The sequence below is a fragment of the Gopherus flavomarginatus genome, chromosome 4 (assembly GCF_025201925.1).
Source record: "Gopherus flavomarginatus isolate rGopFla2 chromosome 4, rGopFla2.mat.asm, whole genome shotgun sequence".
In the NCBI taxonomy this organism is placed as follows: Eukaryota; Metazoa; Chordata; order Testudines; family Testudinidae; genus Gopherus; species Gopherus flavomarginatus.
The window spans coordinates 70,177,337-70,195,487 of NC_066620.1; the positions used below are offsets into that span (position 1 = coordinate 70,177,337).

At 41.2% G+C, this 18,151-nt stretch overlaps 1 protein-coding gene across 1 annotated transcript in view; it reads right to left on the reverse strand.

Moving 5' to 3' along the window:
• The window catches only part of VIT (vitrin), an 87,071-nt gene extending 81,291 nt beyond the window's left edge, over nt 1-5,780 (reverse strand). Inside the window, exon 1 of the mRNA XM_050950298.1 lies at nt 5,570-5,780. The gene's annotated coding sequence lies outside the window, so the exon portion shown is untranslated. The remainder of the gene's footprint in view (nt 1-5,569) is intronic.
• Nucleotides 5,781-18,151: the final 12,371 nt, after the last annotated feature.

Below are 18,151 nucleotides of genomic sequence, written 5' to 3' on the forward strand. Positions count from 1 at the left end.
ACAGTATTTGGTCCTGCCATGAGGGCAGGGGACTGGACTCGATGCCCTCTCGAGGTCCCTTCCAGTCCTAGAGTCTATGAATCTATGAAAAAATGAGTACTGTCTACGATAATAGTTGAGGAAGCTGTATCTAAATTTGAAGGAGCAAGAGTATTTTCAGTTTTGAATATGAACTAAGGGTTTTGACTATGCTATGACTAATAGTGAAAATGAAAACTACAGTTAGACAAAGTATTTTCACTGAAACCTATTTTAAATGAAAAATAGATTGAAAATTGATTGAAATGAAAATTATTGTGGAAATGTTCTTTTTGGTCAGAATTTTTTGGTTTTTCAATTCTTGTTTTAATATTTCACCCTTCTTTTTCTCTCTCCCTTCTCCACCTTATCCAGGAGTGAGAGGGGGCCTGTAGTAGAGTGGCTCTCTGCTCTAGCCCTGAGAGGGTTAAAACAGCCCTGGATAAGGGGCTGGGGGGTGGAGAAAGCAGCCTTTAGGCTAGGCTGATTGGGGAAGTGGCAGCAGCTGGGGCCACACCCCAAACTGAGCCCAGACCCTTATATAAGGGTAGAGAAGCAAGGAGCCCAGACAGTCTGCTTGTAGAGGGAGAAGGGCCTGGCTGTATAGAACTGATAAGGTATCTAGAGTAAAGCAGGGCTTGGGAAAGGCAGAGGAGCTGGGGAGCGCCTGCCTGGAAAGCCCCAGGCTGCGGCCTAGAATTAGGCTAGGAGGTAGTGGGATTGTAGGGTGCAACCCAGGGGTAGGCTAAGGCAGCAGGTCCAAACCCCTTTGCTGCTGATGAGTGGCTGATACTGCAGTCTGCCCCAGGGTGTGGGGCTAGACAATGACTGGCAGTAGCCTATACTGAGGCAAAGTGGGGATAGAAGGTGGAGGGTTCCCAGGGTGGGGAAACCCCAGAGAGAAAGGGGTCACTGCCAGGGGGGCAGAACCCCATGTAAAAGGGGCACTGGGGTCCAGGGAGGGACATGGGGCCTGCAGCAAGAAACAAGGCAGATCACTGGCCTGCAGAGGGTGCTCTGAGCTGGAATTTGAGCTAATTCCCAGGATGACCAGTAGGAGGTGCCGCAGGGGTGAGTCCACACTTTTACAGGGCCTGAAAACTGGAACAGTTTTTATTTCACTTGAAAATTTTCATAGGTTGTTTTTTTTTTTTTTTAAACTAGCTTTCAACCCTAACCCTAAGCTCCAGTGCAAATCTTAGCCCCTTCAAAGCTCCCTGTGGTAGAAATACACTTAAGGGACTTTCCTTTAGGATTGTCCCAACAGGTATATATCAACTATTATGTCTCAGATTTTCAAGGTTCTGGATGTGGTGGAAGTAAATTGTCACAGCTGGGAGTTCCACTCTGAACGTTTCTTCAGAATAGTGTGGAATGGCACAGGGATGAAGGGCAAGAGAGATGTTTTGTGGAATTTAAATAATGTTATCAAAGCACTGGTATTGTAATAGTCTGAGATTAACCAAAAGCAAATCTCAGCCAATAGAAATTCATGTGGACTGAGGGCTGTCCTTTCTGCAAGTTGATCATCCAGCATCATAGGTTTCTAAAGCACTGATTAAAACATAATAGAACAATGCCAACACTCAAAAAGAAGTACTGGCAGTTGTTACCTTCTGAGCGGTTTCATGCATCTGTTTGATGGACAGAAAGCAACCAGGAAATTGTTGGATGCCATATTACTGTTACAGACAACTGCAGAATGCTCATTAAATGTGATATAGAAGCATGTCAAAGAGTTTCTTATAGCAGAAATGGTTTCAAGAGCGTATGTAATAGTGCAAGCAAAAAGCTGCAGGGAGAGGGGTTTGAAGTAATTGTGGCACAACTGCAAAACAAAATTTGACAAACTCAGAGGAATAACAAGGCCCAATTTTATAAAAGCTTGAGAATAATTCTAGATGGATGGCCAGCAAAAAAAAGTTTTATATATACAGACACAAAAAAACAACACGCACCTTCAAGCATAAAATCTTAGTGAGACTATAGAAATGCTAAACATAACCCACACAGCCCATCTAGATATTGAGAAGTTCAAGAACATAGGCCATGAATTTGATGTGTTATTTTGGCCATACATTAATGCCACCATTGCAGCCCAGGAGGAAGCAGGACTAAGGTGGCTTTAAGCCACCTTTTCACCCTCCCAATTCTGGGCTACTTCAGGGATTTGAGATGTTCCTGGCATAACATAGACACCCCTAGGGGCCTCTCTAATTTACACTGTCAGGCTGCCCGATGGGCCACCGCAGTGCCCAGAATCTCTACAGTGCTGTGTGCTGTGGTCTCACCCCCCCTGCCTACTCCCCATGCTGGAGGGTGTCCGTGTGAGAGTGTCTTGTGACTGTCTTCTATCTACAGTGCCTGCACTGGGGAAATACCCCTCTTGATGAACACTGGGCTTTTAGAGCTCTTTTATGCCACATTGTCCCTTTCATGTGGCGTAAAGAGGCTGGAGTGGGAGTGAGGCTGTTATCCAAGATTTCCAAGTATGACATATGCAGTAAATGAAGGAAACAGGATGCAAAAGAATCCTTGTTGCACTTGGTCCAAGATTGATGGAGATCTTTTATCAAGGAATGAACCAAGATATTTGCTCAGAATTTATTTTCTAAATATAGTAGAAATCAGTTGTTGTTTGGATAGGGTGGTCATTAGAAGAGAGAGAGAGTTATATCTTCTCTGTCCCAATGGCAGTGAGAATAGGGAATTCTTTGTCCCAAATTCTATTCCACTTACTCAAATTAAGCACTAGTTACTGACAGTAGAACTAACCATGGAGTAAGGTACTACTCATGCGTAAGCATGGGAGAATTTAGGCCTATAGTTTCATCAGCTGCCTATGGTGCTGCTGTATTAACAATGTATAGCACCACTATTATTCTTAAATATCCAGAAGCCATGGATCAAAGTTTTATCCTTTAAAAAAGCTCTTCATTTTATCTTTTGACTGCTTGGATCTTTTTATTCTATTAAATTTGTTTCATATTCTCTCTTCACCACCACCACAGACCAATGAGAGAGATGCTGCAGTGATGAGCACCTAGAGTAGAATCTAGAGAGATGAAACTGTTTTTCAGTTTGGGAGGAAAATAGATGTCAGGTATCAAACCATGCCTACCTGGTAATCCAGTCCTAAATTCTTAGGGTCAGAATGTGCCTTTTAAACCACAGCCCACATTGGAGGGGCCCCAGAAGGAATTCTGGCTGATTCAGAATTCTTACACAGCCAGAATACTTCCTTGGGCTCTCAGGAACAGCAGATCCATCACCCTGCCACTTGCTGCAGTAAATGCTTCAGCTCAGGGAAGGAAGGGTGGGATCGTTTGTTAGCTAGAACTCATTACTAGTGCCTACATACCCCAACTGATCTTTCTCAGGCACTCATATGGCCCTCGTGACCAAGAGCACCTCATAGTCTTCAATGTGGTTAGTCTCAAAACACCTGTGTTGGCACAGGCACCAGGTTCCTTCAGGCCCCAGGGCTGCTCAAACCCCCACCCTGCCCCAGGCCCTTTGCCCATCTGATCACCTCCCCCAAGGGCTGCTGGCGGATGGGAGGTGCTGGGGGGGAGCTCACTGACAGTGGGTGCTAAGCACCCACTAACTTTTTTCTGTGGGTGCTCCAGATGTGGAGCGGACTTGAATAGGACCATGATTTCACCTTAAGTGTCTTGCCTAAGGCCCCACGGGAAATCTGTGGTAGAGCAGGGACTCTCATGGAATCCCATGTTAGCACCTTATCCACTGGATCATGCTTTCTCTCAGGGATTGGTTTTTAGGCATAGAGGCTATAATGGGAGGGTGAGGAAGTCTAAAGCCACCCCTCTCCTTAAGCACCTTTGTAGGGCCAGCTACAATCAAGCATTTAAAACAAATTTACATACATTTCAGGGCTACTTTTAGCACAAAAGCAATGAATGCTCATAAGTAATGGATAGAAATAATAAATGACAATGGTGTTTTTATATGACCTCATGCATTTAATAATTTCAAACCTCTTATAATAACCGCCCCCCTTAAAAGCAAAATGACCATCTTTACATATAACAACAAAGCAAAGAAAACATAATTCATCTGAAAGGTGATAAGATGAAATTTCAGATGATATTAAGACTGAGACTTTTTAAAAAAAATTGTAGGGTTTTCCTGCCTTTGAATCACAAAAAGGCAGTATGTGTTTTCTTTCACCTCAGGTGATATGAACCTTGCCAAGCAATTAGCTAGATCAGATAAAAATGGATGAGAATCAAGTTTCTTCAAAATCAGATGCTAATTTAATACTGAGAAAATAAGATGTGATTATAATATAGTGAGTTTTCTTTAGTTCTGTTTGCACCTTATTAAGGGCCAGCTCCTACAGCCCTTACTTTAACTCCAATGACAAGTCTCTGAATAATGTCTGCAGGTTATGGTCCGTTATGCATAGAAAATAAACAAGTACAAGCAGCTGGAGTGTAGTAAAATGCAGGATGTTTTTATTGAGCAAAGTGTACCGTAAAACTCCATTTGAAAATCTTAAGGCTTTTTTTGCTCTCATTCTTGATTTACTGCAATGTAACATATCTATACACCGTCAACATTTTATCTGGAGTATGTTGGTCTTTTGCCATGAGTGATTAGTTACATTTCTGAAATTATGAAGAAGGGAAAAGAAATCTGCCCCAAAGAGGATCTGTAATTCCTTTTTGGTTCTGAAAGTGATGTAGTTACCATAAACTTCTAGGAGGTATATTGACTTACTCTTCAGAACTCTCCTTGTGAAATGTTTCCTGGGGGCACTTGGTTCATGTTTGTACTGGTCTGACACAAATCACATTTTAAAGACTTATCAAGAATCCAATCTCTCTGTGCAGAGCTGAGCAGCTGCGGCAGGTTCAGTAATGCTATTCAGTTTTGGAGTCTCACCAGCAGAACAAGCATTCAGCACCAAAGAATATATAGTGTGTAGCAACTCTACTGTATACACATCCATCTACCAGGGGATTCAGTACTATCTGCTGCAGTGAAACAATTTCATTTAAAATACAATATCATAGTGATTTGTATTCCTAAGTGTTACCTTCATGTTAATTAATGCTACCACTCATCCTTCCTGTACACAACTTATTCACACATTATTGAGCACAGAGAAAAATGACAAAATAGAATTGACAGTGAATATAGTTTAAAAGTAGTATACAAAGAACACTGCACAATTTGCAGTTTCTTTCAACTGTATTGATCTATTTGTGTGTGTGCACAGACGCATAATATGCACAACTATTTAATGAAATCATTAAGCCTTTATTGCTGAGGCTGTATGTGTATACAGTTTAAGAGGAATGGTTTAATAATTTCTAAAGTATATATGATATATAGAACAGTTTCACTGTATAGATTCTACTTCCCTTTTAGGACCTTTCGTAACATGAATTCAGTGTAAAAGTTTAGACAAAAAAACCCTCTGTAGTTTTCTAAATGTATTTAATTCCATACCAACAAAACAAGCAAACAATTTTCCCCTCCCCATAAAAAGAGCTATAGAACACAGGAATAGCATCAGAATTACCTTGCCTGAGGTGTATTCCCTTTCTCCTCACAGTATGAATGTGGTATTTTTTCCAAGTTTTTCTGCACCACAAACTTCAGTCAACGTTAGTCTAAAGAATCAGAAACAGGCAGGAAAAGGAGGCCTGGGCACCTTTTCTTTTTTGAGTGGAGCTAATCAAACATTCCCATCAAGCTCCCAGCACTTCCAAAGGCACATAACACTCACTCACTTGCTCTCTGTCTTACCCCCCTCAACATACACGCAGAGCTTCTTACACTGATTTAGCTGCTGAATTAGGCAGTCCTCTTTTAAATTTCTGCTCCCTCCCACTTTTTTTTTTTTGTTGGTAGGGATTTCTCAAGATGAAATTAAAATGTACCCACCAGTCTGTCAGACCTATCAAGTTTTGCTCTTTGGGAAAACTTTACTGATGATTTGGTCCCTTTTTTTTAGTTTCAGCATTTCAGCAACACTAAAGTTGAGACTTGTGAGTTTGTTTGGTCAGAAAAGGACTACAGCTAGAAGACTGAAATACATTGAGTAGGTCCGAGGATCACAAATACCAGACTGGTTAATTGTGAGCTAAATTTAAAAAAACCAGAACTTGCTTTTTAAGAGCCAGGTTCTGATCCTTTTACTCACCTGGAGTAGCATCTTACTTCACAAATAGCATGGAGTTGGGTGCTACTTTTTGTGAGCAAGAGTATTAGAATTTGGCCCATAAAAGCATTTCAGGTAGAAATGAAAAACAGTGCTGCTTTCCTTCTTGACTGTGTTTTTTGGGCATTTTAGTAAAATGGTCTTAAATAATTCCCATGGCTCATGCATTCATGTATTTTTGTTCAAATTCTTTCTCCCAACTGATTTGGCTCATGATTGTTTTCATCTTTGTGAAAATGGCTGTTTTAAAGCACCAAGTTTATATAGTACTGGCTTGGACTTTATTCAGTTTTCACATAACAAATGTAATTAAGTCATTTCCAAAACAAAATATGACAAGACCAAATGAGAAACACAAAATGACCCAAAGAAGTTGAGTGAGTATTCCTAGAAAAACCCAGTTCCCTGCAAGTATGAGGTTAGAAATGGTGATCATAATTCACAGTGCCCTCTGAGTATTATTAAGTATATGAAGAGGGCCCCAGATATTTTGCTTTGGCCAAGGATGAGTGCTTAAATAAGTAGAGGAAACAGAATTCAATAGAAACGCTAAAACCATGTGTACTTCCTGATTGCCCTTGGTCCAAGGATGGTGCAGATTTATTTGAATTCAAAAACAAAAGATTACCTTTGATTAGTAGATCACTATTCTAATTTTTGTTGAAATTGTACTGTTGTGCAACAGATCAATATAACATTGGTTACTCATCAAAATATTCCAAATGAGTTACTAGCAAATAATGGCCCAGAATTCATTAGCGGCTAATTTCAGCAATTTTTTCTGTGATATATCCATTTGGGCACACCACATCTAACCTTTAAGATGCAAATTCAAATGGTTTAACAGAAAAATCAATTCAAATAGTAAAAAGAAAAGCTGTTAGAATATCACAATACACCTCATGATGGTTTATGAGGCTTATCTGTTCAGATACTCCTGGGCAAAAGGACCTTAGGGCCAGATTTTTAAAGATGCAAATAGGCAACTAGGTACTTCTGAAAATCTTATCAGGTGCCTAACTCCATTGATTTCCCTTCACCCCAGGAACTGAAAATGAAAAAGCAACACATCTGACACAGGTTCCATGTGGTAGATGCACCTCTATAGCCACTGTGGAAGGGAGACAAGCCACCAGTGCGAAGAGTCCAAGATGGCTACCCCCTCACACATGAGATTAGCACCCATGTATCCCCTGACCACTGCTCTAACCCCCTGAGCTATGGAGAGCAGCTGTTGTTTTGGGAACAAGAAGTGGTCGTGTGATCAGGAAGCCATCAGGTTTGGCGATGACAGTTATTGATGTCCAATCGGAGGCAGAATAAGCCTCTCATTTGTCATATGTTCAGATCATCTACACTGACTTCCATCTGAGATGTCTCCAGTTGTGTAGTCCATTAATTGATGTTGTTTTTTGTGGTAGTGGGTTTTGGTTGCTATTATTTTATTTGCATATGAGTTTAAACAAAAAAAGTGGTAGAAAATGTAATGGTAGCACCCGAATACTGTCCTTTGTCATGATTCAAGATTATTTTCTTTCATCTGGTGTTTGAAAATCAACAGGTTAGGATTATAATTTAATCTTAAAATTCCAAAACTATTCTAATTCTTCTGGGTTAGCTAGTGGAACCTTCTTGTTACCACCACTGTAAGTGTGAATTGGGCAGTTGCCCATGGTTTGTACCTCACCACAATACCAATTTGGTGATTCTTTGATTTATTTTTTCTTCATTGTGGAGGAAATCTCCACATCTTCAGTGTGTTGTCTGAACGTGGTTAAGTGCGCTGCACTGCCTATGGGGAAGGCAAACTCCTTGGATTTCTTTTGTTGGCTCTTCAATCAGGTCTTTGTTAGGGACATCACAAGTGGGCAACGATTCAAGCCAGTGAGTGCTGGCATTCTTTCCATTGGCCTGTAGCACTGATACATGGATCCAAGAATGCTTCCTGGAGTTGAATCAGGAGAGTAGCAGTGAATTGGAATCTTGGTGTACTGGTAGCTCTGGAGCGGCCAGGAGCTTATTGTACTCCTAGATCACAGAGTGTCTTGCCTGATGTTGGTTGGTATGGTGCCTGCCAAAACTGGAAGTCATGGTATTGGCATTGATTTGAGAGAGCCGTTAATAATCTTGAATGCAGCAGTGATTTCAGTGTCAGTGAGATTAGGGTGGGACCTACTGCATCAAACTGGTGTGCAACACTCTGCTGTTGACAAAACCAAGGCTTGTACTGATTTTCAAAATGTGTGTGCATCACAGCCCCGTGATTTGCCCAAGAGCTTCTGAATTATGTTAACCCTTGTTTTTATCATCTTTTTGGTGTTGTCAAGGTTTTGGCTCAGTGTCCAATCGAGGGTAACTCCAAGGTACCATGGAGTGTGGTCATGCAATAAAGGCAGACCACAAAAGTTCCCTTTCAATGTCACTTCGGCTTCATGGTTGTTTAAGTGAAAAGCAGAGATGAGTGTTTTCAAAGTGTTGGGTTTCCACCACCAAGCTTTGAAATAAGTCTTGAGTGTCCTGAGGTCACTTTTCATCAACTTTTCTGTAGCCTTCAGAGAGGACGATTACATTGCTAGTGCAATATCAGCTGTATAGATGATTTTATGGGATGAGGCGACCGGAATGTCACTGGTATAGAGATTAAACATAGCAGGCACTAAGACAGACAGGCTTGCTCACCTTTTGTGTTCCTGATCCGTGTCAGGTGACTAATCCCAGGAAGTAAAGCCCAGTCTCTTACTATTATTCCTGTGTATCATAAATGTAGTGCATGTTATGTGGCTTCCCCCTTTCCCATCCCCACCCCCACCCCCACCTGGACAGCACAGAGAATAATTAATATCATATGCCACAACAGCAGCAGAAGCAATTTGTTTTCTCTTCAGTAAAATGTTCCAGACAAAATAATTAATGAAAATCAATGTATTTTCACTGTAATATGATAAAGACAAAGCAGTGCAGTTTTTGTAGTGGTAGCTCATACCTCTCTAACCTATATGACGTCTTTGAAAGGTTTAACAGAGTAGCTGATAAAGCAAGAGCAGTGAATATAAATTATTTAGATTTCAAAAGAAGTTGGATGAAGTTCTTGACAAGGAGCTTTTAAGAAAACATAGCAACCAGTGAGGTAAAATCCAGCCATGGGATTTTTTGAGAGGTAGAAAACAAAGAATAGGAATAGGTCAGTTATCAGAATAGAAAGAGGTTACTATTCAGGTCCCTAGAAATCAGTGTAAGGTTTAGTACTGTTTACTATAGTTATTAGCAGTCCTGAAAGAGTTGGTGATCATTAACAACGGAGAACTGTATAGAAACAGGGTAGTGGCTGGATACCTTAACTCCTCACTTTTAGATCATGTGTCATCTTGCCTTTTTATTTATTTATTTTTAAAGGCACAGGATTTTTGTAAAGAAAATTTAATTTTTTTCTTTTGGATACAAGTTGGATGTAACTAAAATGAACATTCAACCTTAACTCTTTTTCAGCAAAGTTATTGTTTGTGAATGTGAATTGATATAATAGTGGCCTATTCCACATATTACAGTCAATATAAAGCACTGTGATGTCTGTGTACATAAAACACACGTCTATTGCACAGGACGCCCAGCATGTTCCCACCACACTCAGATGGGGACACAGATGTAGTACATTCTCATTCTCTAAACATGAACCTATCAAAGCGAACAAATTGGAAGAAAAATTAGTTATTCAGCATCTGAAGCTTCCACCTCAAGTCCTGACACTTTGATTTACTGCTGTGGTGTGACAAAATGTCCAGATTTCTTAATTCTCATTTGCAGTGGGTGGTGATCTCTCTTGGCAAAATTTTAAAGGTTGGCTAGAGTCACTCTAATACTCAGATGAAATTATAAACATTTGACTTTTGGGAGGCTTCACTGAAGGACAAGGTCTGTCTTCCCTTAATTTGAAATAAAGAAAAAAATAATTGTCCTATTTTAGTTGTGCTCTGTATCTCAGTGTTTACACCAGTGGCAAATATTTTATCTCTTGACCATGGTATTATACTTAGAGTTTCTTTTAATCCTTTTCATTCCGAAATCGCAAACTGCTCTACGAAGATCAATAAGTAACAACTATCCCTATTTTACAGATGGGAAAACTGAGGCCCAAAGCATTTTATCATGTTGTTATTGCTTAAGATTACATAGTCAGTTGGTGTTTAAGTTAGGAGTAAAACCCAGCTCCTTTGATTTCCAGCTCTGTGCCCTATCCATTGGACCAGGTGAATTGGTAGAGGTGGGTCATACTTCAACAGTTTACGAATAGTTTACTTTGTCTCCTTGGTTTAAAATTTTCTATATCCAAGGTTTTGTAGACTCTAAGGCCAGAAGGGACCATTAAGATAATCTATGACCTCCTGTATAGACCAGTCTATAGAAATTCCCTGAAATAATTCCTAGAAAAACTTCCAATCTTGATTTAAAAAGTGTCAAGGATGAAGAATCCGCCATGAACCATGGTAAATAGTTCCAATTGTTAATTACTTTCTGCATTAAAATTTTGACTTATTTCCAGTCTAAATTTGTCTAACTTCAGCTTCATAGAATCACAGAAGATTAGGGTTGGAAGAGACCTCAGGGGGTCATCTAGTCTAATTGCCTGTTCAAAGAAGGCCAACACCAACTAAATCATTCCAGCCACGGCTTTGTCAGGCCAGGCCTTAAAAACCTCTAAGGATGGAGATTCCACCACCTCCCTAGGTAACCCATTCCAGTGCTGTACCACCCTCCTAGTGAAATAGTGTTTCCTAATATCCAACCTAGATCTCCCCCACTGCAACTTGAGACCATGGCTTCTTGTTCTGTCATCTGCCACTACTGACAACAGCCTAGCTTCATCCCCTTGACCCTTTCTTTGTTAAGCTAAATAGATTGAGCTCCTTGAGTCTATCACCAAAAGGCAAGTTTTCTAATCCTTTAATCACTCTCGTGGCTCTTCTCTGAATCCTTTCCAATGTACCAATATACTTCTTGAATTGTGGGCACAATATTTCAGAAACAGTCACACCAGTGCCAAATACAGAGGTAAAATAACCTCTCTACTCCTACTTGAGATTCCCGCTTTATGCTTCAAGAATGCATTAGCTCTTTTGGCCACAGAGTCACACTGGGAGCCCATGTTCAGCTGATTATCTACCATGATCCCCAAATCTTTTTCAGAGGCACTGTTTCCCAGGATAGTGTCCCATCCTGTAAGTATCACCTACCTTCTTTGTCCCTAGATGGCTAAATGTAATTGTATATGTACTAAAATACATATGCTTTGCTAGGGCCCAATTTACCAAGCTCTGAGTCAGCGACCTGCTGATACTGGAGTGGTGGTGGTGTGTCACAATGTAAAGAGGGGGGCACATAACCACCCCATGTGTCACCTCTGGTGAGATGTCCCCTTTATTTTGACCACTCTCCCAATTTTTGTATCATCTGCAAACTCTTTTAGTGAGGCTTTTATGTTTTCTTCCAGGTCACTGAGAAAAAAGTTAAATATCATAGAGCCAGCAACAGATCCAGGATCTCACTAGACACAGACCCACTTGATGACGAGTTCCCATTTACAGTTACAGTTTGAGACCCATTTTGTGTGGAGCTCATAACTTGGTCCTACATGAAACACCTTAGCTGCTGGACTCCTGTGGCCAAGTTCTCATTTGTGCATTGCTAGTTGCCTGTCATTGTGAGGGGCCAGGGTTTAGTGCACATCCTTCTTCTCAGCACCACCCATTGGTTAGCAGAGGTAGCTCCTGGCCAAGTGTGCTGGCTTTTGTGAATCACATTCTTAGGCACCCATCCCTCCCTGTTCATTGCATAGGAAGGCTGGGCACCTAACTCAGGGTAATAGATTACAGTGTTGTTGCTGGGATTTTCTAGGTGCCACAATTGTAAACGCTACAATGCTTGAGTGCCTTCATGGATCCCACTCTAAGTGACTTGCTGAAGGTCACATAAGAAGTCTGCCTCAGAGTCAAGAACTGAGCCAAGATCTCATAAATCTCGTTTGGATACCTAAACCCTTAGAACCTTCTGTCATCAGATCATTGCTGTCTACACTGCTACAATTGTGGCCATTTATCACATGTTGTGAGAACTTGCCAAGGAGCAAGCCTTTCACATCAGTAACCAGCACGGCAATTGCAAGAGAGAATCTTGGAGCAAAGCAAAGTATGTCACAACAACACCGGGGTTGTCAGACACGTGTAAACAATACCCTGTTCAGAACTGCAAAAATGCTTTATTGCCTTTGTGTGTTCAACTGCTGATAAATGATCAGGTAGCTAAAATGAACGGCCTTCAGTTTCTTTAACAGCCTATGTAATGAAAGATTAATTCAGGTACTGTTTTAATCAAGACCATGTACACTTAAAACCTGTAGATGTAAAGAAAAATTTGGCAGCCAATCATAGTAAAATGTAAATGGTATAATTTGGACCTCAGTGTAATGAGGGGTTATGTTCCCCATTGTTTGGTTTTAACTGGTTAAAGCACTTACTTCTAAATAGCCACAGGATAAATAAAGTAGCCAATGTCCTGGAAACATACATAAAATATACTGATGTGTCTGCACCCTATGTCTGAGAAAGGCATGAAGGCTGAATTATGTGTGGCTGCAGCTGCTTTGCCAACATTCTGTGATACGTAAGAGGCTGTTTTACAAAATTAGAGCAACTGGATAGCCAGTCTGCCCTATTCTCTGTATGCAGTGTAGTTGTAGCCATGTCAGTCCCAGGCTATTAGAGAGACAAGATGGGTGAGGCAATGTCTTTTATTGATTGGACCAACTGCTGTTGGTGAGAGTCATCAGCAGGAGCTCTGTGTAGCTCGAAAGTTTGTTGCTCTTACCAACAGCAGTTGGTCCAATATAAATATTACTTAACTCACCTTGTCTTTCTATTCTCTGTAGATTTTTCTGAACGAGCTGAGTCCACTGGTCCAAATTTATGCATAGTGTAGGCATCTTTTTTTACTTTAATTGAGGTGAACCTCCTTATACAAGGACTGAATTTGACCTAGTGTATGTTTTATGAAACAGAATGGCTACGGCAATGGCCATATTTCCAGAGGCTAGAAAGTCACTGGAACACCTCGTTGGATGTAGACCAGAAAACCTAAATTGGTTTGTACCATTAACAAGCGGATGAAGGTTCACCAAACTACATTTCTCAAATTTACCAGCAGGTGGCACTCAAGCAAGAGTCTTGAAATTACCTTGCCATAAATATCCAAAATGAAGTGGGAGGGGGAGGGGGGAGGGAATATTATTTCCCCTGCAATGATTATCACTGCAACTATATTTTAGTGTGTATAATGAACCAAATATTACAAGATTTTAGTGAAATGATCTACACTAGGGGTCGGCAATCTTTAAGAAGTGATGTGCCAAGTTTTCATTTATTCACCCTAATTTAAGGTTTCATGTGCCAGTAATACATTGTAACATTTTTAGAAGGTCTCTTTCTATAAGTCTATAATATATAACTAAACTATTGTTGTATGTAAAGTAAATAAGGTTTTAAAAATGTTTAAAAAGCTTCATTTAAAATTGCAGAGCCCCCTGGACTGCTGGCCAGGACCCAGACAGTGTGAGTGCCACTGAAAATCAGCTTAAGTGCTGCCTTTGTCACACGTGCCATAGGTTGCCTACCCCGATCTACAGTCTGAGTGACATATTCATTACAGGTGAAAATATAGAAGCTCTTTTGAGAACCCTGGAATCTTTGTCGCAACAGCTCAAAACTGTGGACTAGCGGTGGAAAAGGAGAAATGCGCCTTTTTTCAGCCCCAATGATTTCATTGGGTCATATGACTGATGTGGAACCCTTAAGCCTCATCCAGAAACAATTGAAGATGTGTCCAAAGTAACTGTGTTTAAATAGCATAGATCTGAGTAGGTTTTTAGCACTGGTTAATTGTTGTGGACAGTTTTGTCCTAATCTATCTTTGTAGTAAATCATATGGTACAATGGAGAATGTTCTTGGGTTTGGAGTGGAGAATAGAATAGGGCGTTTGAACAAACCAAGAAGTTACTCATATCTGCAAAGGTATTTGTATGTTTTGATAGCAAGTGAAGAAGACTTTAAACATGTAATGCTATGGCAGATGGGTCCAAAAAGTCAGCAGACTTACCTCTGACACAATGGCCACAATATTCCCTATACTGAATTTAGAATAGAGTATGCCACAATTACTGGGATGTAATTTAAACACTGTGAACAATAAATGTGAAGATTTGAAAGGTGCCCACTATATTCGGACTCAGGAAATTCCATGGTCGTCTGTATGGGAGGAGAGTTGTATAGATCAGACCACAAGCCTCTTGTTGAAATTCTTGAAACTACAATGGGTGTATCAGCTTTAGAAACTGCTGTATAATGAAGGCAGACTCTGATGCCTGTATCTTACCACGGTCACATCAGGTAAAAGCCATCGGAAAGACAAAGAAATGTTGTGCCATCAGAGATGACATATCTACCGCAATCAAATCCCAATCTGAGAATCACTATTTTGGCCAAACTTCTAATTACTGGAAAAGAATATATGCAGAAACTGCACAAGACTCAGTCTGGAAAAAAAAACCTAGTGTGCAGATTCTAATAATTCTGAACCCAGAGTTGGGGAGACTGAGTCTCCCTAGGATTGGGTACAGCTTGGGGAGCTTTTATATACATTGATACACTGATGTATCCTTTATATGAGAACAGGTACTGAAGCAGTGCCACTGTTTAATGAATGGTGTAAATCAGGCTTCTCGTCCCTCCTTCACAGCACAGCCAGCTCTGATTCTGTCCTCCTCCAAGGATGAGGTCCTGGAGCCGTGCCACCTATCTTCCTTCACTGCTCAAGAGAAGATGGTAGAGTAGGATGGTACCTTTGCGAATGTCTCATACAATGTTTAAGCAGGTGCAGGAGGTACATATGGGAATAATCCAGCTCCTATTTTAATGGTGTTTTATATATAGCTATGTACCTGTTGTGTCTGTTTTCAGACATCTTTAAATTTCTAGAAATCTGCTCTTCATGGAGGCAGCAGCCATTTTGTTTTTCATTTCAATGTAGCTTGTTATAGAGGTGACACACACACACACACACACACACACACTTTAAGACCTCTTGTGGGACTATACTTATTTAGTAGTTTTCCATTTGACTAAAGAGAAAGGTCATTCAGACAGAAAATACACAGTTCCTCTTTGAGTATGGAACAACATAGGAGATTTTCCTGGAGGGGGCACTAGAAGGTGCTAGTATTTCAAACAGGGTACAAAAATGGCTTTGCAATAAGTTGTTACAGAGAAGGAATATTCTAAGGAAACCTTCAACTTGACTGACTGAATATTCAGAGATAAGCCTATCCTGATGGTTCCCAAGTGCTTGTCAGCTATATAAGAGAGCTCATCTGTTTAGATAAACCCTGCTGCTCTGAAAATAGAAAAACTGCTTATCGTATCCATGCTTACAATGTCTTGCATTTAGTGGTATAGCTGAGAGCCACCTGACAATGGTCTAATGAAGTTTGCCAAATAGAGCAAGACTATAAAAACCTTTTGCCATTGTGGATCTCATAAAAATGACGTAATCTATGTCGTGGAATCTTATGTATTGTGGAGGCAATCAAGTGTTTCCACTGTGTTGAACAGACAGCTGAAGTAGAGTCTTGCAGTTCCAACAGAATCCAAGTGACTTAACTATTTGTTATCTCTATTCGAGTGCTTTCAGAGCAGGCCATGTGCTATAGCTGTCACCATTAATTCAGTTTCTGATGCATATTAGGCCTTATTCTAGATCATACAGACCCTCACCATGTGGATAAGGTCTATATAGTCCCTATAAACCAGACCTGTAAAAGGTAAATTCAGTAACAATCTTCTGTTTGTTTTCCCTGATCATGTCCCCTGCATGTTTTCTACTGACTCTCTGTAGGGCATCAGATGTCAGTGTAAGCTGGTGATGCCAGCAAAAAAACCCCAAAACACTTCACAGTACTGAGTTAGTGCCTGCCTCCCTGAAACTGAAAACATCCTCTCTGTGGTGCCCTTATCTCTGTCTTCTTTAGCCTAGCCTCTAGGGACCAAAGACTGTTCAAAATGTAGATTTTTTTTCTGGAGGCAACATGCTGGAATCATAGCAGAGTGCTGGCAGCTACAAGTTTCCAAACAAACTCAAGGGCCAGAACTGCCAGTGTGTTTAATGGTGTGTATGTGTGATTAATTTATTTTCTTTGCTGGTTTGTATCTTACAAAAATATAGTTTCTAGAGTTCATAAAAAGCCCATCTGCATGCAACCCCTTACAAAGACTCACCACATACTGATGAAAACTGAGGGTCTATCCACGCTTTAGCTGAAATCGTGCTCTTGCAGTTTCTCTGATCAATGTGGACAGGGATTTTTTCTGATATCCAGCAATGCTATAGACTGCCCCTCAAGGTTATCAAGAATAGCTTTATAGCATGGTTTTAAGTAACATGGTTCTCAGAGGGGGGAAAAAAACGTGTCCATGCTGATCACAGAAACACTGTAGAACCATATATTGCTTCAAGCATAGTATAGAAACAACCAAAGTGATGTTTGAGGAACTGGGTTAATGCTCTAGTAGCTGCTTAGGCTTAACAGTAGCAAATTGTAGCTTAACAAGGGTTTCATTCTCATTAGAGCTCATCAGCATGGTCCAATGGGCAGTTTGCTGTCCTTTGGGAGGTTTCCTCTCTAGTGTAGGTTCTGAGTAGATTCAAAGTTTGTGACTAGTAGGATAGGAAAGAAAGCATTTCTGGTTCATTACAAGGCATTATCTGTCATTTGAGTATTTGGATGCACCAGACAGGTACAGATAATTGCTTAAGGGTACAAGAGGGCCAGTAAGCAACATTTTGGGTTTTCTGAGACTGTAAATTAGAAGTCCTCCCCATTGCCCCCCTACTCCACCCACTCCAAAACCCTTACTTCCGAAGCTGCTTTGAATACTCTGTCACTGAAAGGGCTGTATGTGTGGGGGATGAGAAGGGGGCAGTGTATGGAATCTACAGTAACAGGGTTACGTCTGTAGGGAAATAAATGGGAGTGTGCTGCAGTACCAGCATTCAGCCGTTCCTAATCATGCAACAGGGTGACAATCGTCTCCCTACCCTGCCATTCTAGTGTCCCTGCCTTAGAGCACCTCTGCCTCCCTCTCCCCACCCCCAGACTCTCTGCCTTGCTTTATCCTCTCTCCAACGATTCCAAGTCCTCCATGCCCCTTTCCTTTAAAGATATGTGGAACCCTGCTGCCTGTATTGCAGTGCTGTGAGGATGGCCAGAAATGAATGAGTGCAGCTCTTTAGGGCTCACCTGCTTCTCTTTTTTCACCCCCGTCATTACCCCAAGCTTGGAAGCATAGATGAACCATGCCTGCTGACAATGTGACAGAGGAATGGGGAGAGCAGAGTGAAGGTAGCCAGCTTCAACAGTGTTCCTGAGCATGCTCAATACAAGCCAAGCAGCAAATCAGGCAGGGGGGCACATGACCCTGCATGCCCCGCATGTGTCATCTTGGTTTGGAAGACGTGTATATGTATGCAAGGGCTACCGAACTGTGGAGCCATCTATGGCATTGCCTGTCATGCCATTGGGTAGGGCCTTATATAGGAAGCTCATGTCAAACTTTTATGCGTTCAAGATACTTCCTGCAGGAGTGGTGCTGAGCTTTGTAGCTGGGAGGGGGGGAAAGGGAGCCTGCCCCCCCACACACTCTACTGAGCTCCAGTCCAGTGCCCAACAATGGGTGGCTACAATCAGCCCCATGGGGTATCAGGGCCATACACTCCCTAGGCCACTTCCTACCCTGGCCCCTGCTTATTGCACCAGCATAAATCTCGAGTCTCTGAGTCTTCCTACCCCATCACTGCTCTTTTTTTTATAGGTCCTCTTCTGGTCTGGGTAGTGAGGCCTC